At 45.8% G+C, this 25,783-nt stretch overlaps 2 non-coding genes across 2 annotated transcripts; one reads left to right on the forward strand and one right to left on the reverse strand.

Annotated features, from left to right (window-relative positions):
• The first annotated feature begins 18,019 nt into the window (after positions 1-18,019).
• Positions 18,020-18,091, forward strand: trnak-uuu (transfer RNA lysine (anticodon UUU)). The gene has a single exon. It is a non-coding gene; the product is annotated as a tRNA-Lys (tRNA).
• Positions 18,092-24,427: 6,336 nt separating this feature from the next.
• On the reverse strand, positions 24,428-24,499 carry trnaw-cca (transfer RNA tryptophan (anticodon CCA)). The gene has a single exon. It is a non-coding gene; the product is annotated as a tRNA-Trp (tRNA).
• Positions 24,500-25,783: the final 1,284 nt, after the last annotated feature.

Below are 25,783 nucleotides of genomic sequence, written 5' to 3' on the forward strand. Positions count from 1 at the left end.
ACCGTTTTCAGGGGGTTTATAGGCTGCCCGTTCTTCTGAAATGCTCTGGACAGTTATTTATTGATCTTCGTCGTTCCTGGGTGCTGCAGTGTATCGTGGCTCGTTGAAATCGTATTCTGATTCAGATTTGTTTGTATGTGTCGTGGTGATTGCTTCTGTAGTTAAGTTCTTAGTTCGCGTGCATTGTTTTCCAGTAGACGCTGTTTTGAATTTACCATTGACTGTTCGCTCTACTGTGACATCAAGAAATGACACTTTGTTGTTGTTCTCCTCTTTTGTGAATTTTATGCCAGGAAGGATATTGTTAATGGTGTTGTCGGTTTCCTCTAATTTGTTTCATTTTTTGATGGCAACAGTGTCATCGCTGTAGCGGACTCTAAGTTTGGGTTGGATTGTTGGAAGGGCTGTTTGTTCGATTCTCTGCATGATTGCTTCAGTTAGGAATCCTGATGCCGGTGGTTTCATGTGTATTTCGTTGATTTGTTTGTAGGGCTTGTTATTGAATATGAAGTGGATGGTAAGGCACAGTTCCACGAGCTTGACAGTGTTATCTTTGCTGATGAAACTGATGCTGTGTCTGTGTTTTTGGTTCTTCGAGTAGTGTCTTCAGTTTTCTTTGGCCACGTTGATGTTTATGGATGTGAATAGGGCTGTTATGTCAAAGGACAACATTATTCCATGCTCTTCTATCTCAGTGTCTTTGGTGTTCAGGAATTCTTGGATGGAGTAAATGGAGTGGAGTGAATCTTCGACTCGGTGTTTTAGCCTTCAGTGGAGGCCTTTGAATAGTCTGTATATTGGTGTGCCAAGGAGTGAGACTATGGTCTAAGGGGGGCTCCTGGTTTGAAGGGGAGGAGAACAACAACAAAGTGCCATTTGTTGAAGCCACCGTAGAGCGAACACTCAATAGGGAACTTCAAACTAGCATCTACAGAAAAACAACACACACAAACCAAATACTTAACCACAGAGCAATCATCCCAACACCCACAAACGAAGCTGCATCAGGACATTATTTCAACGAGCGACTACACACTGCAGCACAGAGAAACGACGAACAAAAAAAATACGTATATAGTGTATTTAAGGAGAACACGTCCCCAATAAACCCCCTCCGCCGATTTCACATTGATGCTTTCAAGCTGACTCTCAAAAATTCGGTTAATCCCTCCATTCTTTCCTGTTTGTTTTTTGTGGGTTTTGAAAGCTTTCCCAATCCTCTGACTGAGTATTGGAGTTGGGAGGTTATGTTGTGGTTTTTTTTAGGACATTTTTTAGACCACTTTTGGAATATTGTGTACAATTGTGTACAATTCTGGTCTCCCTCCTATCAGAAGAATATTGTGAAATTTGAAAGGGTTCTGGAGCACCAATGGGTCCACAGAGGGGAACAGGCCCTTCTGCTGCCCTGGGTGTGGGAAGGCCTTCAGTGATTCCTCTGCCCTGCTGACGCACCAGTTGGTCCACACCGGGGAAGGCTGTTTTCCAGCCCCAAGTGCGAGATGGCCTTCTGCAGTTCTTCCCACCTGCTGAGACACCAGTGGGTCCACAATGAGAGACCGTTCTTCTGCCCCGATTGCAGGAAGGGCTTTGCCCTTTCTTCCGACCTGCTGGCCCATTGGTGGGTCCACATGGGGGAGAGGTCGTTCAGTTGCCTAAGTGCAGGAAGTCCTTCATCAATTCCTCAGCCCTGCTGATGCACCAGTCCGTCCACACCGGGGAGATGCCCTTCAGCTCGCCCGAGTGTGGGAAGAGGTTCATGTTTTCCTGCAACTTGCGGAAGCACCAGCGGGGGCACCAGCGCTCCCAGCAATCAGATCCCACCGGTGACGCTGTCTTTCGTCACCCTCAAGGACTGAACCTCCTGCCAGTTCTGACAGTGGGTGCAGTGGGAGAGTAGGTGGGCTGTTTTTGTTTTCTGCTGGACTGCAATTGCCGCCCCCACCCCCCACAACCACAACCACATGGTGGCTCACGGTTAGCACTGCTGCCTCATGGCACCAGGAACCCAGGAATACTTCCACCCTTGGTGGTCTGTGTGCAAATTATGGAGGGTATTGCAAAATGGATCTGAGTGGGTTACTCTTCGGAGAATCTGTGCAGATGGGTTGGGCTGAAGGACCTGTTTCCACACTGTAGGAGTTTAACCATCATATGAGATTTGATTTCATTGGAAACTACTGCTTATTGAGCCAGGGACTGCACATTGCCAAATGAAATGATCCAGAGAAACGTAAGACCGCAAGACCATCGGAGCAGAAGTTAGGCCATTCGGACCATCGAGACTACTCAGCCATTCGTTAGTGACAAAAGTAGTGCAGATGAGATTAGCTACAGTGTGGAAACAGGCCATTTGTCCCAACAAGTCCACATCGACCCTCCGAAGAGTAACCCATCCAGACCCATTTCCCTCTGACTAATGTACCTAACTCTATTGGCAATTAAACATGACCAATCGACATGACCTGAACATCTTTGGACTATGGAAGAAAACAGGACCACACAGAGAAAACCCACGCAGACACTGGAAGAATATGAAAACTCCTCACAGGCAGCTACCCAAGGCTGGAATCAAACCTGGGTCCCCGGCACGGTGAGCCTGCAGTGGTAAACACTGAGCCACTATATGTCGCAACCCGAAGTCGGCAAGCAGGAGGTTGGGAGAATACAGCAAGCCAGGCAGCACCAGGATGTGGAGTAGTCACCGTTTTGGTTATTAATCCTTCTTCAGGACTGAAACGTTGACTTCTCTGTGAGAAACGATTTACCGGAATGTTGCTGGGGGTTGGAGGATTTGAACTACAGGGAGAGGCTGAATAGGCTGGGACTGTTTTCACTGGACCATCAGAGGCAGAGGAGTGACCTAATAGAGATTACAAAAGCATGAGGGGCATGGACAGGTTAATAGACAACGTCTTTTCCCTGGGATGGTGGAGTCCAGAGCTAGAGGGCAGCGGTTTAGGGTGAGAGGCGAAATATCTTAAAGGGACAACTTCTTCATGCAGAGGGTGGTACTTATATGAAATGAGGTGCCACAGGATATGGGTCAGGTGTTGTGAAATGGGACTAGATTAGTTTAGGATATCAGGTCAGCATGGATAAGTTCGACCAAAGGGTCTGTTTCCATGCTGTATGTGTCTCTGACTAATGATCCTGATGCAAGTTTAAAATAGAGTCCAAGTAACTTTGAATAGTTCAATCTTGTTGAGCTCATCTCCTGAAAAGTTTCAGATGAATCCCTCTGAGCGATACTGTTTAAACATGCTGAGTTGGACAAAGTATCCCATCAAGTTCAACACAAACCCAGAGTTGAAGAAGTCAGAAGTCAGAACACCAAGGGGACCAAAACTGATCACAATACTCCAGGTGCAGCCTCATCAACGTCCTGTATACCTAGAACATAACTTGCCAACATCTATACTCAATTCCCGAACTGATGAAGGCCAGTGTGCTGAAACCTTTCTTCACTGTCTTGTGTACCGATGTAATCAGAGATATAGGACCTACTTTAAACTGATCCACGATCCTGCTTCTGGGAGCCCAGTGACTAATAGGGAAGGCAAAAGGGAGATTGGCCTTTAAATGGACTATAAACGTAGGGAGGTTATAGTGGAGGTTTTGATTGAAAGTGCAGTGAAGATTCAACCAGCTGACAGTGGATCTGAATCACATGTAGATCAGGTCTGGTTCGGACAGCAGGAAACCAGACAAGTTTTTACAACAAACCACAACGATTTCATCATTAGACTCTTAATTCCGGATTTATATTGAATTCAGATTCCACTATCTGCCGTGGCAGGTTGTGAATCCAAGTCCCCAGAACATTACCTGGGTGAATAGTCTGGTGACAATAAAGTCGGCCATCGCCTCCCCTGAACACATTGGCTATTGTGTTTGGAGTTAATAAAGGAGCAAGAGGTTTTAGCAGCTGCTAAGTTGTTGATATTACACAAGGGAACATCAGCACTCTCAGTAATGGCACACACTGAAGTCAGTGTCCTGTATCAGAGGTAAGGGCTCGGAAACGATAAGAAATAAGAATAGGAATATGCCATTCAGCCCCTTGAGCCTGCTTCTCCATTCAGTAGGACACTGGGTGATCTGGCATTCCCCACATTCACTTTCCTGCCCTTTTCCTGTAACTTTTCATCCACCGGCTCTTCACGAATCTATCGATCCTAGTTTTAAAGTGACATGAAGGCTGTCAACAGAGTTACTGGGGTGGGGGTGGGGTTGGTGGGGGGGACAGGGGCTCACGTCGAACCTTGGGGCTAAAATAATGGCTTCACACTTCACAATATTTAACTAAGGGAATGTTTATGGTTAACCAGTGCTGGAATTTGGCAGGCATTCAGATGAAATTATTGGTAAATTATGAATGATAGAGGAGTCGGGAGAGAAGTGGTCTTCAGGTACAGTTGGATATCATCAGTATCGATGCCAACACCAGCAGCTACCGGAAAATAAATAAGAACAGAAAACGCTAAAAGCAGACCCTCCCAGAGGATAGAGTGATGCTGGAGAGGGTCAGTACTGTCATTAACTCTGATCAAGGCTGTCTGCAGGTCGACGAGGGAATTTTTATCCCTGTCAGCTTTACAAAGGATGTCAAATATGACCTTGAAAAGAACTGCTTCAGGGGTGGAAACCAGACTCGAGGGCTTTAAACACAGAATTCTGGAAGAGATGGGAATGGCTAATTCAACAATGATACATCCAAACCAACACTTCCATTCGTGCGATAATATTAGAAGTGTTTTGGTTTTTATTTCGAAGATTCTCAGCAACACTGAGTAAGAAGCCACAAAATTAACACAAGAAATACTGCAATCGCTACAATGTGCCTGCTCCCAATAGGGGGCCATCTGGTGTGAAATTAACTGTCTACAAGGGGCAATATTGGAAAGGAATTACCCAGTTCATAGCTATAAGAGGGGAGACACAGACCGCTTGATACAAACATATAATGGGCGGGAGTAGGCCACTCGGCACTTCGAGCCTGCTGTAACAGTCAATAAGATCATGGCTGATGTGAATTCAACCTCAACTCTACATTCCTACACATCCCCGACAAACTTCCATCCACTTGGTTATCACGAACATATCTACCTCTGCCTTAAAGATTTTGAACCAACTGCCTTTTGCAAAATCACACAACCCTCAGAAAGAAAATAAATCATCCTCATTTTTGTCTTCTACATTTAAAATATGACCCTGTACTTTCAGATATTAAGATAGGGACACAAGTTGCATTCAAGTAATACCTGTGGTACAATTAACTATGTCAAAGTGCTTCACATGAACATAATGAGAATTCCTTTAAAAATCACAAGACCGGAGCACAGATTAAGGCAGGTGGTCAAACGGACAAGTTTAGGGCAATCTTTTAAACAGGTTCAATTTCCCAAACATCAGAGAACAAAGACGTGAACAGCAAACACAAAATAGCAAAGAATGGGAAACAACAGTGTAGTCATAATGTCACAGGATGAGTAATCCAGGGAACATGAGTTCAAATCACAAGACAGCAAGAGGTGAGATGTGAATAATTCAAATAATAAATGGGGAACACAAAGTTAGTCTCAGTGTGGTATCGTTGGCACTGACGTCAATTGCCATAAAAACCCATGTTCACCAATGTCCTTTCAGGAGGGAAACTGCCATCCTTGCATGGTCAGTCTTACATGTGACTCCAGACCCACAGCAATGTGGTTGACTCTTAAAATGCCCTCTGAATTGGCACAAGCAAGACACCTTGCACTTAGGGATGGATGACAAACATCAACCTTGTGCAAGTGTCATAACAGAAATTGCTGGAGAAACTCAGCCAGTCTGGCAACACCGGTGGAGAGAGAAGGAAAGAAACAGAGTCAATATCCTGGCCTGAGTCCAGAACAGTTGTGAAGAAGGGTCACAGCACTTAAAATGCTAACTCTGCTTCTCTCTCCACATGTGCTGCCAGTCCTATTGAGTTTCTCCAGCATTTGATGCATTTTTGCGTTTCAGATCTCCAGCATCTGCAGTTCTTCATTACACTGACTTAGGGAAGCTCAAATCCCATAAAAGGGTAGAGCAGTAGGGCTGGAATTACTAAGGAACTCTGGCACCAGCTATGGAGATAAAAACAGTTCGTACTTCGGGTCATTGAATGATCTTACATCAGGGACAAACTTTTGGGGAAGCTGCAAGAGTAAAAGGCACTGGTGTAACTTCAACATCTGGGAGAACTCTCTCAGCCTTGGAGGTCAGGCTGACTCAGCATTCTGGTCCTGCTCATTACCTGTTAAATTCTCCATTTGTTGTTCTTGTTATATTTCTACATGGTTGACAAATTCCTATGTTTTAAAATGAAATTCCAAACAGACAGGAATTTACCATATAAGTAATCATACATTAGAGGGTTTGGAACGTGAATGTAACTTTTAAACAGAAAGTATTTATTCATGCATGGGGTGTGGGCTTCGCTGGCAATGCCAGCATTTATACCCACCCTTAACCACCCTGTGCTTGGTTGGAAAAGTGCATGAAGGTGTCTGAGATTGTCTTGATCGGCACAGCAATCTCAAAGATGGGTGTGCTCAGGTAGAAGTACCCTCCACTCCCACAGCCAAATTGCGTTCACTTCAATTATAGATGCCATTAAACCTCCCAGGACAAGGACAGCATGGAATGACAATCAGAATAAAGCTTCCTCTACTCTTCAATTTCAAGTGAAGCTACCTCAACACTGTCCCCAACAAACACTGCCAAGACAGAGACTACACTGGGTTAGATACAGAGTAAACCTCCATCTACACTTCCCCATTCATACAGTCCCAGGAGAAGGACAGCAAAGGGTTAAATAAACAGTAGAGCTTCTTCCATTCTGACTGACACTTAGTCCGTTCTACAACAATCCTCAAGGAAAATTCAGAACTGAGACGATTATCTGTTACTGAATTCACACATCCTAATGGGAATGACAGCAACAGAAAATCATGTAGTGAAACACAGATAAAACACACACAATGTACAACACAACTGACTGTTATTGGGATCAAAGACATGTAAGTGACAGGAGATATAGTCCCTGCAATGATCCGAATGTGAGCTGAACAACATTCTCATGTGAATACTATTCTCTGGGAATGCAATATCCACCTCACTGCTGTCTGGTTAGTTCCTCTGCTCTCGTTCAGGGCTGAGGTGCGGCTGACCACATTGTGGCGTGGGGGTCAAGACTTTGGACAGTTAAGGTCAACTTGGATTGAGGGCATCCATTGTCAAACCAGTGAGGTGGAGGGTCGCTCATTTACTCAACCTATAATCGGGGACAAGGGGATGTCAGGCTGTGCTTGTGTCAGTTTGAGTTTAGAAGAAACAGATGATCCGATGGAGCTGTATAACATCTGGAGAGGACTTAATGTAAATGTAATGTCAACTCAATTCTAGCCAGAGACTAGTCTCTCATTTAAGATAGGAGAGTTTTGTTTTTCTCACAAGTGTTCTCGAGTCTTTGAAATTCACTTCTTTAGAGAACAGCATGTGGTGGTGGCACGGTGGTTAGCACTGCTGCCTCACGGCATCAGTGACCTGGGTTTGATCCCACCCTCGGGCCGACCTTCTGTATGGAGTTTGCCCATTCTCCCCTTTTGTCTGCGTTGGCTTCCTGTGGTGCTCTGGCCTCCTCCCACGGTCCAAAGTACGTGCCGTTGAGGGTAGATTTTCCATGGAAGATGCAGGGTTACAGGGATAGGGTAACGACTGGGTCTGGGTGGGACGGTCAGTCAATGTTGACTCGATGGGCTGAATGGCCGACTTGCACGCAATTGGCCTATATCAATTAATAGTATGCACAAACCTTATGGTTACCGACATCAAATTACATGAGTGGTTTTGATTATTTCATCTCTTATTATCGTCTTAAACAAACTACGGCATCTAGAAACTTGCTTCATTACAATATCCAATATCTGCAGACTACCTTTTCTTTTTGTCACGATCATTAACTTGAACTCTGACGTGTGACCTCCTCATTGCTGTCAAAGTTCTTTATTTGTCTCTACATTGTTATGTTTTTACTTTGTCGAATGTCTTCCTGGCATTTGCAGTTAACACCCTATATTCTGCCCTTGTCAACATTTTCCCTTACAATTCTCTACTAAGGATTTCATGAAAAACCTCAGAGTGTGGTGAGACTGCGGAACTCACTACCATAGTGAATAGTTGGGGTGGAAGACACGACAACTAAGGGTAAGCAACCCAATACAAATGAATGTCACTGTCACCAGATTCACAACACAGTGAAATTTAAACATGCAATGTCCCTCAATTTCTCAACTGTTCCGAACCAGACTTGATGAAGAACAGATCTTGCTCATCAACATTATAATTTAAACAAAAACCAACAATTATAAATATGGCAAATTTTCTCGGGCAAAGTTAAAGAAGATAATCTAATTAAGAGCAATGATTTAAACCCTTTGATCAAGCCCCCCACTATCTCAGAGACAGAGACTTAAGCGGCAAATTAAAAAAGAATTTTTTTTTAAACTTACCAATTCAAGCAAACAGTTTCCAACAATGGATTGCCAAGCCTTTGTGCAATATTTGGACTATGACTGTTTCATAGACACGTAACTGTAAATCTAATTTAAAAGTCACTGCTGAATGTGAATAGACACCCCAGTATTCAGCCGTTTCTTACAGGCTGTGACTCATTCCCAGAAAGAGCCAACAATTCTTTAACTGGACAGTAGAATCTAGAGAGAACAGCTCCTGGTCTCAACGAGCAGCAGTGCCCAATGGAAGCAAAGTTACAGGGGTGGGGGAGCACGACGGCATAAAACAAAAACAAAACGACCGATGTCCCATGAGAAGCACTGTCAGAATGTGCAGGGGTTCAGTGCTCTCAGTGACCCACAGCAGTTTCACCAGCAGAATCAGATTGTTGGGAGCACTGGTGTGCCCGCTGGTGCTTCTGCAAGGTGCACAATGATGAGAACCTCTGCTTCCACTCGGGGCAGGTGAACGGCCTCTCCCCGGTATGGCCCCACCTGTGCCTCAGCAGTTGGGAGGAATTGCTGAAGGCCTTCCCGCACTCTGGGCAGGGGAAGGGCCTCTCCCCCGTATGGACCCGAACGTGGGAGGCCTGGGTAAAGCCCTTCCCACAGTTGAGGCAGGAGAACGGGCTCTCCCCGGTGTGGACCCGCTGTTGCCTCAGCAGGGCAGAGGTATCGTTGAAGGCCTTCCCGTACTTGGAGCAGCTTCTCTCATATGTGGACCCGGCGGTGGGTCAGTAGGACGGAGGAATAGCTGAAGGTCTTCCCGCATTCGGGGCAGGAGAATGGCCTCTCGCCTGTGTGGTCCCGCTGGTGCCTCTGCAGAAAGTAGGAACTGCTGAAGGTCTTCCCGCACTCAGGGCAGGAGAACAGTCTCACCCCGGTGTTACTGCGCCCATGAGTCTCCAGGTCAGATGGGAAACGGAAGCCTTTCCCACAGTTGCCACATTTTCATGGTTTATCCACGGGACGGGATTCCTTGGGTTTCTCCATGACCGAGGCTTCAGCTGTTCACTAAAGCGTGTACAGCACCTCCTGCCGTGAATTCCTCCTCCCAGTCTGGATAACTTTTACTGGCTCCACAATCAGAGTGCTTCAATAGTCGGGTCTCTCATCCAGTCTCACTGATGCTGAAAACGTACTGAAAGAGGAACCAAAAAGCTTGGTTCCTTCTCACAGAATCATAGTCGAAAATTGTTATAGTCCCGATGGATTCAGTGACTGCCAGACATTGACGTGAAATTGAGGACTGCAAATGCTCGAGAGTCAGAGTCAAAGCACAGCAGATCAGACAGCATCTGAGGAGCAGCAGAGTCAATGGTTCAGGCAAAGCTCTTCATCTATTGATATTGAAACTTCCGTCTGCAGATCTTCAAATAATCTGTAAAAAGAGATTACAAAAGTCATCACTGTCAGTCCAGGTTGGAAATTCCAAACAAGCAATTCTACTTTCTGCAGAACATTCTTTTCTTTTTCGACAAAATTGAAAGCACCATCCCACCTCCTCTCACCCCTCTATTCTCACTCCGCTCAAACTAATTCTCCCGACGGAACTGATTCAGGATCTTACAGAGACCGAAAAGTGAAAACATCAAGACAGACACCTCTGAATTTTGGATACCTCCATCTGAGAGTTAGTATCTTTCACGACATCGAGGAGTGAGTAAGTCTGATTTTGGGAAGCAAAAAGAAGTGTCAATTCAGGATGAACCTTCAATGCAGCTTCTTGAGAAACAACCAGACATGAAATAGTTAACATCTGGGAAGGTGGAAGTGGGGAGATGGAGGAAATGAGATATCAAGGCATTGTCACCGACACCAGACAGAAACTGAACACACAGGCAGGGCAAACATTACAGGCAAGCCAGAGTCATAGAGATACACAGCACAGAAACAGGTCCTTCAGTCCTTCTCATCCGTGCCGACCAGATAGCCGAAATTAATCTCGTCTCATTTACCAGCACTTGGCCATATCCCTCTGAACTCGTCCTATTCATATACACATCCAGATGCCTTTTAAATGTTATAATTGGACCTACATCCACCACTTCCTCCGACAGATCATTCCTTACACTTGCCTCCCTCACCCCAAACATAATATCGTCCTGTTCTGGACTTTTCCCATCACAGGGAAATGACCTTGTCTATTTATCCTATCCATGCCTCTCATGATTTTATAAACGTCTGTAAGATTACCCCTCAGCCTCTGGTATACCGGGGAAAACAGCTCAAGCAATGCACTGCGTTTACTTTTAGCTTCACACTCACGGAACCTTACTCCCATGTAAAACATTGTTTCCCTCCCACACACTGTCCATGGGAAAACCAAAGAGTGCTGAGACTCTGGAGTTGGGGGAATGCCACGTAGAATTCCTGCAATGTGGAAACACGCCATTCAGCCCAACAAGTCCACATCGACCATCCAATGCGTAACCCATGTGGACACATTCCCCTATCCCGTTCCACTACACTTACTGCACACTGTGAACCCATCTAGTATGGCCACTTCTCCCGAAACTGCACATCTTTAGATTTTGGGAGGAAACCAGAGCACCCGGAGGAAACCCAGCAGACACGGCAGGTAGAATGTGCAAACTCCACACAGACAGTCGCCCCAAGGATGGAATCGAAAGCGGATCCCTGGTGCTGTAAGGCAGCAGTGCGAACCACTGATCCATCGTGCTGCCCATGTGTGCAGAAAGAGGTGGGAGCGGGGAACTTTGTTAATTGTACTGCACAGTGGATTGTTGAGTAAGGTTAAATATCACGGGATCCAGGGAGCGCTAACCAACTGGGTACAAAATTTAGAAGCGCGTTGTTGTAGATGCTGGAATCCTTCCTGAAAACAACAAATGCTGGAGATCACAGTGGGTCAGGCAGCGCTGTGCTACTCTATGACTGGATAGTGTGGACGTGGAGATGATGTTTCCACTCGGAGAAGGGTTGAGGATGCCAAGTCATTGAGGGCATTTAAGACAGTGATAGGTTCTTGATTAGTAAGGGGTCAAGGGTTATGAGGAGAGGGCAGCATAATGGGATAGGGAAACAAATCAGCCATGATCGACTGGTGGAGCAGACTCGATGGGCCAAATGGCCTCATCCTGCCTCTGTGTATTATGGTCTTAAAACTGGGCAGATGACTTAAAGGGTTATCATAAACTATTTCAGAATCCTGAAGAGGAGTTGTTGGACTCGAAACCTTAACTCTGCTTTCTCTCCACAGATGCTTCCAGTCCTGCTGAATTTTTGCAGTGTTCTCAGTTTTTGTTTCAGATTTCCAGCATCCACAGTTCTTTGTCTTATTTATCAAATTCATTCCTTGCCCTTCCCAAGTGTCTGGAACTTCATCTCCCTGATCTACAAACTGTTCACTTACCCTAGAAATGACCACTTCCTCCTTATCAAAGTAGACCCCTTTGTTGCAAAATGATTGTTCAAATCTGTGACAAAAATTATTGCGTTCGTAATTACTTTCACCAAGGACTCTCAATATCTCAGGCCAGAACACAGCTAGATTGTTTCAGACGGTACATTTATGTGATTTGATGCAATTCCCTATTCCTGACTTTACCAGCGTGTTGCTGGGAATGGAGGGTTTGAATTAAGAAGAAGCTGGGACATTTTTCCAATGGAGCCGAGGAAGTTGACAGATAAGTTTAGAGATTTTTAAAATCAGGAGGGGTATAGATAAGGTGTTATTTCCAGGAGGCTCAGAATATTTTATTGCTCCAGAAGGTGTAAAAGGGGGTCAAAGCTTCAACAGAAATCGAGCAGAGCTGAGAACAGACAACATTTAAATTTGTGGGAACAGGGAGATCAGAGGACAGAGAAATCAGGACTTGAAATCCGAGCTGACACCAGACTACCATGCTATCAGTGCTTTGATTAGCAGTGCCCACCCTCTACCGTTACTGAGCTTCTCACTCGACTTGAATGCCACGTATTCCCTCGATATTCCAGATCCAACCCTTGTCATTCTGAAGCCATAGCTCTGTATGGAGTCTCAGATCATAATTATTCTCTTCAATGTGTGCAGTCAATTAATTCGCTTTTGTTACAATGCAGCACACATTCACATACTGAGCTTTTAGTTTTATTTTTTGTGATGGTTAGAATCCAGTTTTGCTTTCTAGTACATTTATTCTCCTTGTCCCTTTCTATCATTCTCTGGTGTTTGGTTTCCACATCACTGCATTGCTCACTGGCCTTGATTTGGATTGGCGATTATAAATTGCCCAGTGTCCAGGGATGTACAGGTTAGGTGGATTAGCCATGGGAAACGCAGGGTTATGGTTTCAAAGTAATAGAAGGAGTAGGCCATTTGGCCCATCGACCCTGCTCCGCCATTCATTAAAATCATGGTGGATCGATCAATCGTCTCAGCTCCTCCTAATTGCATTATCCCAACTTCCTTTAATTCCCTTACCACGCAAAAAACCCATCCAACAGTGTCTTACTGAAGCTGCCTCTACTGCTTCCTTGAACACAGAATTCCATTAATTTACCATTAACCTCATAGGTCCTGCCCTGAGTTACCTCATCAAAATGCAACAGCTCATATTTGTCTAAATTAAACTCAATCCACTACTCCTTGGCCCATCGACTCATCTGATCAATTATAATTTATATTAAACTTTCTTTCCTACCGTATTCATTAAAAGCTGAAAATCTCCATCCCACACTCTCACCCTCCATTCTCACTTTGTTGAATCTAATCACGGATGTCCTCATCCTGAAGGGTTTGGTTCATGCTGATTAACAGGCCCACATTCAAGGGGGATCTAACTGAAACGTACAGAACAATGAACGGCCTGGACAGAGTGGACATTGGGAAGGTGTTTTCATTGGGAGGAGAGACTAATACCCATGGGCATAGCCTCAGCATAAAGGGAGAATGGAGATTAGGAGAAATTCCTTCAGCCAGAGAGTGGTGAATCTATGGAATTCATTGTCACAGAAAACTGTGGAGGCCAGGTCACTGAGTATGTTAAACATTGAGATAGAGATGTACAGCACAAAAACAGACTGTTTGGTCCAACTTGTCCATGCCGACCAACTATCCCAACCCAATCTTGTCCCACCTGACAGCACACTGCCCCATATTCCTCCAAACCCTTACTTTTCATACACCTACCCAAATGTCTTTTAAATGTTGCAATCGTACTCGCCTTCAACACTTCCTCTGGCAGATCATTCAATAAACGTACCATCCTCTGCGTGAAAAAGTTGCCCCTTAGATCTCTTTTGTATCTTTCCCCTCTAACACGAAACCCATGCCCTCTCGTTCTGTACTCCCCCACCCCAGGAAAAGACTTTGTCTATTAATCCCATCTATGCCTCTCATGATTTTATACACGTACAGTTTCGACGTTTAAAAGACATTTGGATAAGTACATGAATACGAAAGGTTGGAAGGTTTATGGGCCAAACACTGGTAGGTGCGACGAGTTTAGTTTGAGAACATACTCAGCATGGACTAGTTGGATGAAGGGTCTGTTCAGTGCTGTCTGACTCTGTGACTGACCTGTACTGGTCATAAAACCATTTTCGAACCTCCCCCCATAAGCATCCACTTCTGTATTGTTCAAAACTCAGATGAACTTCGCCTTGAATATGTTCAATGACCCCACTTCTGAACTCAATTCCTCTTCGTAATATATCACTTGCCTGGCTCATTGCCTGATGCATCTGCCCGACAACTGGCATTGACTGGTGTGGAGGTACTCTGAGACCCCTTAGTACAACCATACATCATTCCTGATGAAGGGCTTGTGCCCGAAACGTTCCCTGTCCTTCTCCTCAGATGCTACCTGACCAGTGACACATCTCCGTGCTTTTCCAGTGCCACATTTTTCGACTTTCACCTCTAGTCATCACTTTCTCCACATTTCAATGCGTCACCATTTAATCAATGCACTGCCTGTTTAAAAAAAAAACAGCAAAGGCTATAATTTCACATTGCGGTACTGCACTTGCCATGTGTTTGTCAATTGAGACACAGACCTGGACCAACTTTGGGAAGAGGCAAAAGACTGAGTTCTGAACAAAAACCGTAGCACACCCAAAACGTCGGCTCAGTTTACCTTTCCACAGATGCTGCTCGACCCGTTGGCTTTCTGCAGTATTCTCTGTTTGTTCGACACAAATGCTGCTTTCCATTAAAGAACTTCAATCCCTGTCCTCTGGTAACTGACCCTAGTCAGTGGCAATAGATTTTTCTGATCATTAACCTGCCCATTCACACCACGTCTTCTCCCATCATTGCCAACAGCCCCCGGAAATCTCCAGTTCACCTTGTTTGCTCCAAAGAGAACATTCCCAAACTTGGGAATGTCTCCACAAAATCGAAATTGCTCATCCCTGGACATGATGCAAATGTTACAATAGGGAAGAGGTCTTAGCAAAATATTGTCAGTTAGCAGGTGCAAAAATGTTCAGGAAGTAAAACACAAATCCCAGTCTCCAGCTTTGTGAATCTTTAGAAACTCTTTGGGAAGTGGAATTAGAGGAGAATGAAGGATGAACTGACGGACTGAGCAGACACCGTCCCCTTGTTTAAGAGGCTGATTGACTCTGATATTCTCGGGACATGAACTGACCCGAGACATTGAAAGAATTCTCTGTACATCAGGAATTCAAACCCATTCTCGGCTCGGGGCCAATGAGAAAATTTGGGAAGAGGCAAAACACTGAAAGGATCGGAGGGCGATGGCCCCGGTGTAGGACAGCTCGTTCCTAGTGACATGGATGTGCCTGCAGATGGTGGGATCAGGCTGTCCCCATGTCTCCATAATGAATGTCCAAGGCTTTATTATGGAAAAGTAAAACTGATAGAGGAGAATGGTAATTTTGGGCGGGGCGGGTTGAATTATGAATTGATTAGTAGGTTCCTCAAAGACATTGTGCCGGCGGTCGCCAGGGTGGTCTCTGTGGCGCAATTGGTCAGCGCGTTCGGCTGTTAACTGTAAGGTTGGTGGTTCGAGACCACCCAGAGACGCAGTGTTTCTTGTTCTCGCTCCTACCGCTTTCTTGGCTGCGAAAATGCACGTTTTTAATGGTTTCAGGAAAATGTTTCCCAAACGGAAATCTTCTCCACTGAGGCAGTAAAAAGGGGTTTCTGAATTGATTGAATTTCTAACGTAAAGGACTGCGGATGCTGAGAATCCGAGACAGAAAGCGAAACTGCTGGAGAAACTCAGCAGGTTTGGATGTACTTGGATGAGGAAAAAAACGAGTTCTGAAATGTTGTCTCTGATTCTCTTTCCAAAGATGCTGCCTGGCCTGCTGAGTTGCTCCTGCAATTTCTGTTTTTGTTTTTAACTGAACGTCCATTTCATCTTTCGGGATGAAACACCCAGACTCTCCATTTGCAGATATTTAACCCTTTCGAAACCTGTGAAGTGATTGAATTCAAACAAACTCAGCAATGCTTTACTCTTTCTCAGCTCCACAGGCAGAGAGACCTGGGAAATGAAGCTGTCAGTGTGGTTCTGTATTGGTGGGCCGAGTGGTGAATGCGATGGACATGAAATCCATTGCGGTTCCCCCACGCAGGTGTGAACCCTGCCGACTACAGTTGAGAAACGACATCAAAAGAAAAGGGAGACTGCTCCACGGTTTTTTTTTAAAATGCAAATCAGTGGAGGAGTTGAAATATTTCAATCACATTGGGACTGGTCGGGAATCTGCAACCCACTGCCCGTCAGGGTGGAACAAGCAGATACCCACAGAGCTGCTATTGAGGCTCTCAGCCAAGAGTTTGGAAATGAGACTAGAACAGTGAGGGGCGTGAAGTCGTGATCGAAGTTAAGCGGGCACCTGTGGACAAGGGTGTTTTATTTGCCTGTGAAAGATACTGCTTCACAAAGTTGGGACTATGGAAGGGAAGCAGTGACGGTGATTATCTTTGGCTGTTCCTCTTGTGAATGTTCCCATTGCTGCCCATGTCCGTGTTAAAGTCAGACCTCTGCTGCATGGCGCCGGCGAAACGGATGACGCATCTGACTCCACCGACCTGTTTGAAATGCAGCTCACAGCTTCTTCACACACACCAAATAATCTTTCTCATTGTCCTGAAGCCGGCATACGGTTTGAATTCCTGATCTGCAGGAACGAGACTCTTTTCACTGTGTCGCGTCAGTAAATGTCCCTGAGAACATCAGAGTCCCGTCACAGCGCTGTCAGAGGAGAGGAAGCTGAAATAGCCCCACACGCTGCTCACAGGCACATTTCACTTTCCCCAACACACCGCCCCAACCACTGCGGCTCCTCGGAGTGGAAAGGAAACAAACACCAAAACCCAGTCTCAGCTTTGTAAGTCTTCAGGAAATAAGAAAACTGTTCATCCCTTCAGGTCTTCCATCCTGGGCTGACAGCGTTGATTTTAAATGGCTGTCCAGTCAGTGTCGATTCATTTTGGCTGAAAAAAATCTTCCTTATCTCATCCCAGCATTTCTTGCCACAGAGACCTGTGTGGCAGAGTTCATGTATATATTTCCTTGTATGGTATTTTGTAAATAACATTCGTTTGCTGGTTGTTTGTATCGGGTATTTCAGGTTCATTAGCCGCTGTTTAAGTGAGTTGGTAAATTTGTGGGCTACCATGATGCTGAGGGGTTTGATTTGTCTGGACATCATTTCCCAGATGTCTTTAATGTAAAGTAATGCGGCTAGGGTTTCTGTAGACGTTGTGTCTCCTTGTGTCAGCTTGTTGATGTGAAATCGGCACACTGGGTTTATTGGGTAGGCAAAAGTGAGGACTGTAGATGCTGGAAACCAGAGTTTAGATCAGAGTGGTGCTGGAAAAGCACAGCAGGTCAGACAGCTTCCGAGGAGCAGGAAAATCGACGTTTCAGGCAAAAGCCCTTCATCAGGAATAGAGGCAGGACGCTTCCAGGGTAGAGAGATAAATTGGGGGGTGCTGGGCCAAAGGTAGCAAAGAGTACAATCGGTGAATGGGGGTGGGGACGTAGGTGACAGGTCAGAGAGGAGGGTGGAGCGGATAGGTGGGAAGGGAGATTGACAGGTCCTGAGGACAGCGCTCAGCTGGAAGGTTGGAACTGAGGTAAGGTGGGGGGGAGGGGAAATGAGGAAACTGGTGCAGTTCACATTGATGTCCTGGGGTTGAATGTATCCGAGGCAAAAGTTGGGGCGTTCTTCCCCCAGACATCGGGTGGGGAGGGAGGAGCGATGGAGGAGGCCCAGGCCCTGCATGTCCCTGGCAGAGTGGGAGGGGAGGTTGAAATGTTGGGCCACAGGGCGATGGGGTTGATTATTGCGGGTGTCCTGGAGATGCTCCCTCAAACGTTGTGACTTGACTCTGCGACGGGGCTCCAGTCTCCCCAATGAAGAGGAGACCGCATCGGGAGCAATGGATACAAGAAACAACTTTGGCGGAAGCCTTCGAAATGCCGTGACCCGGGTTCGATTTCCGGGCAGGGAAGCAATTTTCAGTAGACCTGTCAAACTTCGCGGCCGTGTCCCTGGTAATCTAGTGGTTAGAATTCGGCGCTTTTACCGCTGCGGCCCGGGTTCAATTCCCGGTCAGGGAAGCTATTTGCAGTGTGTTTTTTTGGCTGCCCATTCTCCTAAAATGCGCTGTAGATTTACTTATTGGTCTTCGGAGTCACTGGGTGCTGCACTGTGTTGTGGTTCGTTGGAATCGTACCCTCGTTCAGATTTGTTTGTATGTGTAGGGATGATTACTTCTGTAGCTAAGTACTTGGTTCGCGTGTGTTGCTTTCCTGCAGAGGCTGTTTTGAATTTATCATTGACTGTTCGGTCTACTGTGACATCTAGAAATGGCACTTTGTTGTTGTTCTCCTCTTTTGTGAATTTTATGCCAGGAAGGAGATTGTTGATGGTGTTGTAGGTTTCCTCTAATTTGTTTCATTTTTTGATGACAGAAGTGTTTCATGGGCGTTTCGTTGTTTTGTTTGTAGGGCTTGTTACTGAATATGAAGTGGGTGATAAGGCACAGTTCCACGAGGTTGACAGTGTTATCTTTGCTGCTGAAGTTGGTTCTGTGTTTTTGTCTTTAGTTCTTCGAGTAGTGTCTTCAGTTTTCTTTGGCCACGTTGATGTTAATGGATGTGAACAGGGCTGTTATGTCAAAGGACAACATTATTCCATCCTCTTCTATCTTCGTGTCTTTGGTGTTTGGGAATTCTTGGATGGAGTAAATGGAGTGGCATGAATCTTCGACTTGGTGTTTTAGTCCTCAGTGGAGGCCTTTGACTAGTCTGTATATTGGTGTTCCAAGTAGTGAGACTATGGCCTGAGGGGGGCTCCTAGTTTGAAAAAGAGGAGAACAACAATAAACAGCATTCTTCGATGTCACAGTAGAGCGAACAGTCAATGTGGAACTTCAAACTGGCATCTACAGAAAAACAACACACACAAACCAAATACTTAACCACAGAAGCAATCATCCCAACACCCACAAACGAAGCTGCATCAGGACATTATTTCAACGAGCCACGACACACTGCAGCACAGAGAAACTACGAAGACCACAAGAGAAATACGTATATAGTGTATTTAAGGAGAACGCGTCCCCAATAAACCCATTCCGCCGATTTCCCAGTGATGCTTCCAAGCTCACTCTCAAAAATTCGGTTTGTCCCTCCATTCTTTCCTGTTTGTTTTTTGTGGGTTTTGAAAGCGTTCCCAATCCTCTGACTGAGTATTGGAGTTGGGAAGGTAAAAACAATGACTGCAGATGCTGGAAACCAGATTCTGGATTAGTGGTGCTGGAAGAGCACAGCAGTTCAGGCAGCATCCAAGTAGTTTTGAAATCGACGTTTCAGGCAAAAGCCCTTCGTCAGGAATAAAGGCAGTGAGCCTGAAGCATGGAGAGATAAGCTTATCTGTCCATGCTTCAGGCTCACTGCCTTTATTTCTGACAAAGGGCTTTTGCCCGAAACGTCGATTTCGAAGCTGCTTGGATGCTGCCTGAATTGGAGTTGCGAAGTTATGTTGTGGCTGTATAGGACATTTGTGAGACCACTTTTAGAATATTGTGTGCAATTCTGGTGTCCCTCCAATCAGAAGGATATTATGAAATTTGAAAGGGTTCTGAAGCACCAATGGGTCCACAGAGAGTAAGAGGCCCCTCTACTGCCCTGAATGTGGGAAGGCCTTCAGTGATTCCTCTGCCCTGCTGACGGACCAGTTGGCCCACACCGGGGAAGGCTGTTCTCCGGCCCCAAGTGCGAGATGGCCTTCAGCAGTTCTTCCCATCTGTTGAGACACCAGTGGGTCCACACTGAGAGGCCGTTCTTCTGCCCCAACTGCAGGAGGGGCATTGCTCTTTCCTCCGACGTACTGGCCCATTGGTGTGTCCAAATGGTAGAGAGGTCGTTCAGTTGCCCTATGTGCAGGAAGGCCTTCAGCAATTCCTCGGCCCTGCTGAAGCACCAGTCTATCCACACCGGGGAGAAGCCATTCTCCTGTTCTCCTGCCCCGAATGTGGGAAGGTCTTTACCTGCTCATCCACACTGCTGAATCACCAGCTGGACCACACGGGCGTGTTGGGGGGGAGGGGGGGGGGACAGTGGCGGCGGAGGGGAGGCCATTCTACTGCCCTAAGTGTGGGAAGGCCTTCAGCAATTCCTCTGCCCTACTGAAACACCAATGTGCCCACACCTGGGAGATGCCCTCCAGCTGGACCGAGTGTGGGAAGAGGTTCATGTTTTCCTACAACTAGTGGAAGCACCAGCGGGGGCACCAGCGCTCCCAGCAATCAGATCCTACCAGTGATGATGCCTTCAGTCACCTCCCAGGTCTGAACCTCCTGCCATTTCTGACAGTGGGTGCAGTGGGAGAGTCGGTGGGCTGTTTTAGTCTTCTGCTGGACTGCAATTGCCTTCCCGACACCCCACAATCACAACTCCATGGTGGCTCAGGGTTAGCACTGCTGCCTCATGGCACCAGGAACTCAGGAATAATTCCACCCTTGGGAGTCTGTGTGCAAGTTATGGAGGATAGGAAAATGGATCTGAGTGGGTTAGTTTTCCGAAGATCAGTGCAGATCTGTTTGGCTGAAGGACCTGTTTCCACATTGTGGGGGTTCTATGATTCTATGAGCTTTGCCTTCAGTGGACACTGTTGCTCACTGAGCCCGGGACTGCACATTGCCAATGAAATGATCCAGAGAAACCTAAGACCGCAAGAACATCGGAGAAGAAGTTTGGCTTACTCTGCCATTCGTTAGTAACAAATGTATTGGATGAGATTAGCTACAGTGTGGAAACAGGCCATTTGTCCCAACAAGTCCACACTAACCCCCCGAAGAGTAACCCATCCAGACCCATTTCCCTCTGACTAATGTACCTAACTCTATGGGCAATTCAGCATGGCCCATCCACATGACCTGCACATCTTTGGTTTATGGAAGAAAACAGGACCACCCAGAGAAAACTCACTCAGACATTGGGGGAAAGTGCAAATTCCTCACAGACAGCCACCCAAGGCTGGAATCAAATCTGGGTCCCTGGCGCTGTGAGGCTGCAGTGGTAATCACTGAGCCACTACATATTGCAACCCGAAGTTGGCAAGCAGGAGGTTGGGAGAATACAGCAAGCCAGGCAGCACCAGGATGTGGAGTAGTCAGCGTTTTGGGTATTAACCCTTCTTCATGACTGAAAGAGTGACTTATTTATGAGAAAAGATTTACATGAATGTTGCTGGGGGTTGGAGGGTTTCAGCTGCAGGGAGCGGCTGAAGAGCGTGGGGTTGTTTTCACTGGAGCATTGGAGGCAGAGAAGGGATCTAATAGCGGTTATAAAATCATGAGGGGCATTGACAGTGTAATAGACAATGTCCTTTCCTTGGGTAGGGGAGTCCAGAACTAGAGGGCACAAGTTTAGGGTAAGAGGCGAAACAAATTAAAGGGACAACTTCTTCATGCAGAGAGTGGTAAATATATGAAATGAGCTGCCAGAGTATATGGGTCAGGTGCTGTCAAATGGGAGTAGGTTAATATAGGATATCAGGTCAGCATGGACAAGTTGGACCGAAGGGTCTGTTTTCATGCTGTACGTGTCTCTGACTACTGGCCCTGATGTAAGTTTAAAATAGAGTCCAAGTAACTTTGAATAGTTCAATCTTGTTGAGCTCACCTCCTGAAAAGATTCAGATGAATCCCTCTGAGAGATACTGTTTAAACATACTGAGTTGGACAAAATATCCCATCAAGTTCAACACAAACCCAGAGTTGAAGAAGTCAGAAGTCGGAACACCAAGGGGACCAAAACTGATCACAATATTCCAGGTGCAGCCTCATCAACGTCCTGTATAACGACAACATAACTTGCCAACATCTGTACTCAGTTCCCTAACTGATGAAGGCCAGTGTGCTGAAACCTTTCTTCACTGCCTTATGTACCGATGTAAACAGAGATATAGGACCTACTTTAAACTGATCCACGGTCCAGCTGCTGGGAGCACAGAAGTAGAGAATTGCTGCGTGAGTGTGCTGGGTAGATAACCCAGAGGTCGATGGGTAAAAACCATGTGATTCTATTGCTCAATGTCTCTGTAAGCTACTTTCATATACAAAGGTTCTCTGTTCTGCATCTTGCCTTTGCATCTGTTTCCCAAAGCTTCTTCAGTGGAGGCGTGGCCGCTGGAGCCCAGGAGTTCAACAACCCCCCGGCGCTGGAGGATGGTCCAAGCTCAAAGAAGCGAGGTGGGGGGTGGGGGGTGGGGGGTAAGGCTGGAAGCTGGATTTGCTCAATGCTTGTATTTTTAACTCATTTAAATGGTACCTACTGTATGGGGCTATGGTTTACATTAAAACCGAAGGATCATATCAGAGTGTTTATATTTAGCAGTGGTGGTTGGTAAAATGCACTTTCTGGGGGAGCACTTTCTATGATGCTGCATTTCTCGCCTTCTGCCCTTCCCCCATTTCTTATCTCCCATCTTGATTTTATATTTTTTTGGTCAAATTTAATTTCAGATTAATCAGACTTGCGATTCACTGTGTGATATTAATTTGTTTGTTCGAATAGCTCAAGTCAAAATTAATGCTGTAATTTAATTTCTGATGTCAGAGTTTGACATTGAATGTGCACGTGTGAATACCAGTAAGTTGTGAAAATAAATCAAGAACTTGTGGTTTTTAACAAAAAGAGCAGTTCACTGATATTCATGGCATCGTCTCATTTGGGAGTGATGAATCAAATCTCACCAACAAACCGTTTCATGCAGTCATCCAATTGAATAAAAATTTTCTTTAATTTAATAAAAGAAAATAATTCTGGCAGGCTAAGCTTATGCAATGTATTAATAAGATTATGTCCATTGCTCGCAATATGGTCTCAACCACATTGGGGAAACTGGATGCCAACTAACCGAATATTTCAGGGAACAACTCTTGGACTCTAATTCTAACCGACACACCGCCCTGTGGCTAAACACTTTATCCCACCCTCCTCTAGCTTATCTCTCCACGCTTCAGGCTCACTGCCTTATTCCTGATGAAGGGCTTTTGCCCAAAACGTCGATTTCACTGCTCGTTGGATGCTGCCTGAACTGCTGTGCTCTTCCAGCACCACTCTTCCAGTATTTGGTTTTCAGCATCTGCAGTCATTGTTTTTACCACTTTAACTCCCCCTCCCATTCCACCAAGGACATGCAAGTCCTGGGCCTCCTCCACTGCCAACCTCTTGCTACCCGACACTTGTAAGAAAAACACCTCAACTTCTGCTTTAGGACCCTCCAACTACATGGTATCAATGCAGATTTCATCAGTTTCCTTATTTCCTCTCCCCCACCTTGTCCCAGATCCAACCTTCCAATTCGACACCAACCTCTTGACCTGTCATACCTGTCCACCTTGCTTCTCACCTATTTGCTCCACCCTCATCTCTGACCGATCACCATCAATCCCTACCTCCATCTACCTATTGCACTCCCAGCTGCCTTCCCTCCAGCCTCACTTCCTTCCCATTTATCTCTCAGCACCCTTGGGCCACCCTTTATTCCTGATGAAGAGCTTATGGTCTAAACCAAGACTGTGATGAAGCAACATCCTCAACAAATAGGAAACAGCTCCCAAGTCAGATTTCATCCCCTCTTCGGTTTCCCAGTTCTTTCAGAAATAAGGAATGTCTTTTTCTTCCACTAGAAAGTGGTCTTCCCCTTTGCACTGTCTGAAGTGTTATGCCTCACCACTCCTTCAGACACCTTTTAAGAATCCTTTCAACCTGTTTTTCTCACAATTGTGAAGGTGACCAAAAGCAAACATTTCACTTCTCCTCAATGTCCCATTTCTCCTCCTATGAGCCATTTTGTCATGTTGTCTATGTTACAAGCAGCCGAGTGCACTTGGTTCCTGAATTGAAATTTGGCCATTGAAGTGAACAGGATTAATATTTATCGATGGCTAGCTGTGTTTGCACTAACTGTAATTTTCCATCAATATGATGTCTTTTGTTCCACCAAAACTGGAAACAATGATCTGTGTTTATATTGCAGTCGGATGTAGAAAATCATCCCAGCGATCTTCACGTTATTATAGTTTACTGAGGCCATAACATCATTACGTGGCAGTGTGATGTGACTAAAACCTGGATGGCAATCTCTAGATTATGTTGTAAAAAAATCGGTATCATGTTATTCACACCCCGCGGTCACCAACTGAACGAAGCGACTGTGCGTTTAAATCCCGTGATGAACAGTTTGTGTTCGACTTCGCACATTGCGTGGAGCTTCCTACTTCGCACATTGGGCACACCACCTCACCTCCCCGACACAGTGTTCACAAATCAAACTGACAGCAAAGATTCACGTGTGATCGAAAGTTTCCGCAAAGAACTTTTGATACAACTGATATACGACGTATTCCTTTCTTCATTTGAGATGTTAGACGCTGATTGCAGTGAGCCTGACGTGATTTGAACACGCAACCTTCTGATCTGGAGTCAGACGCGCTACCGTTGCGCCACAAGCTCACGGACGACCCAGGCGCTCTATTCATGCTTAAGGGAAGTGATCGCACTACAATGATTTTCCGTTCATGTCTGTTCTGTTTCTCCCCCTTCTCCTTCTGTCTCTCGAAACAATTTCCAACTCTCTCTCAATAAAAATCTGAAAGAACTGCGGATGCTGTATATCAGGAACAAAAAACAGGAGTTGCCGGTGACCCTTCCACAGAACTGATGGTGATTGGGAAAATGTCGGTTTATTGTGGGAGGAAGGGAAGATCAGGACAGAGCCCAAAGCGAAGGAAGAACTGTTGGACAGAAAAAGGAGTTGATAACGATCTGCGTGGAGTTGGGGGGTGGGGGGTGGGGGTGAATAACTGTTAATGGACACTGTTCGTGGTTAAGTAGTGTGGAATGACAGACTATGTGATAACAAGGCTTGGCGTGTGCGGCAGGGACGAGGATACCATGGAGTTCAGGCCCTAGAATTATTGAATTCGATATTGGGACCGGAGGGATGCAATGTCCCCAAGTGTAATATTCGGTGCTCTTCGTTCTGCTGGTGCTGAGCTTCGCTGGAACACAACAGCAAACCTAAGACAGAGATGTTGGCCAGGGAACAGGGTGGGGTGTGGAATTGGCAGGCAACTGGAAGCTCAGGGTCTTTTTTGCAGGCAGAACGTAGATGTTCTGTGCAGCAGTCTCCCAGTTTACGGTTCGTTTTCCCCAATGTAGATGAGCCCATATTGTGAGCAGCAAATGCAGTAGACTGGATTGCGGGTAGTGCAGGTAAAGTGCTGCTTCACCTGGAAGGTAAGTTTGGCCCCTTGGATAGCGAGGAGGGAGCAGGTAAATGGGCTGGCGTCACACATTCGGCACTTGCAGGGGAAAGTGCAATTCAACCTGCAAGTTTACTTTGAGAAAATCCTGGACTTGAACTCCCAAGTCTCTTTGCATTTCGGATTTCTGCATTTTCTCCCCATAATCTTCTGTTCCAACAATGACTATCTATGTCAGGGCAGCACCAGTGATTTCCTGACATATGGATTGTATTTGGGGATATCAAGGAACGTCAGGAACTGTGAGTATCTCAGGAGCAATCGTTATTCCTGGGGGAGGCAGAGAGGAATGTGGTGTGATCCTGTAAACTCCAGAACTTTGATAACTTCATGAGTCTGCAATAACTCTTTCTGGACCAAGAAACGAAAGGGCCAATGAGAAACTGCTACAAGGGAGTTAACAAATAACATACATTAACTATCGCTGGGCAGGAGGAGGCAAAACAATGAGCTGTTCCTTTGGACAGATGAG

Source organism: Chiloscyllium punctatum, chromosome 36 (genome assembly GCF_047496795.1).
Source record: "Chiloscyllium punctatum isolate Juve2018m chromosome 36, sChiPun1.3, whole genome shotgun sequence".
Classification (NCBI taxonomy): domain Eukaryota; kingdom Metazoa; phylum Chordata; class Chondrichthyes; order Orectolobiformes; family Hemiscylliidae; genus Chiloscyllium; species Chiloscyllium punctatum.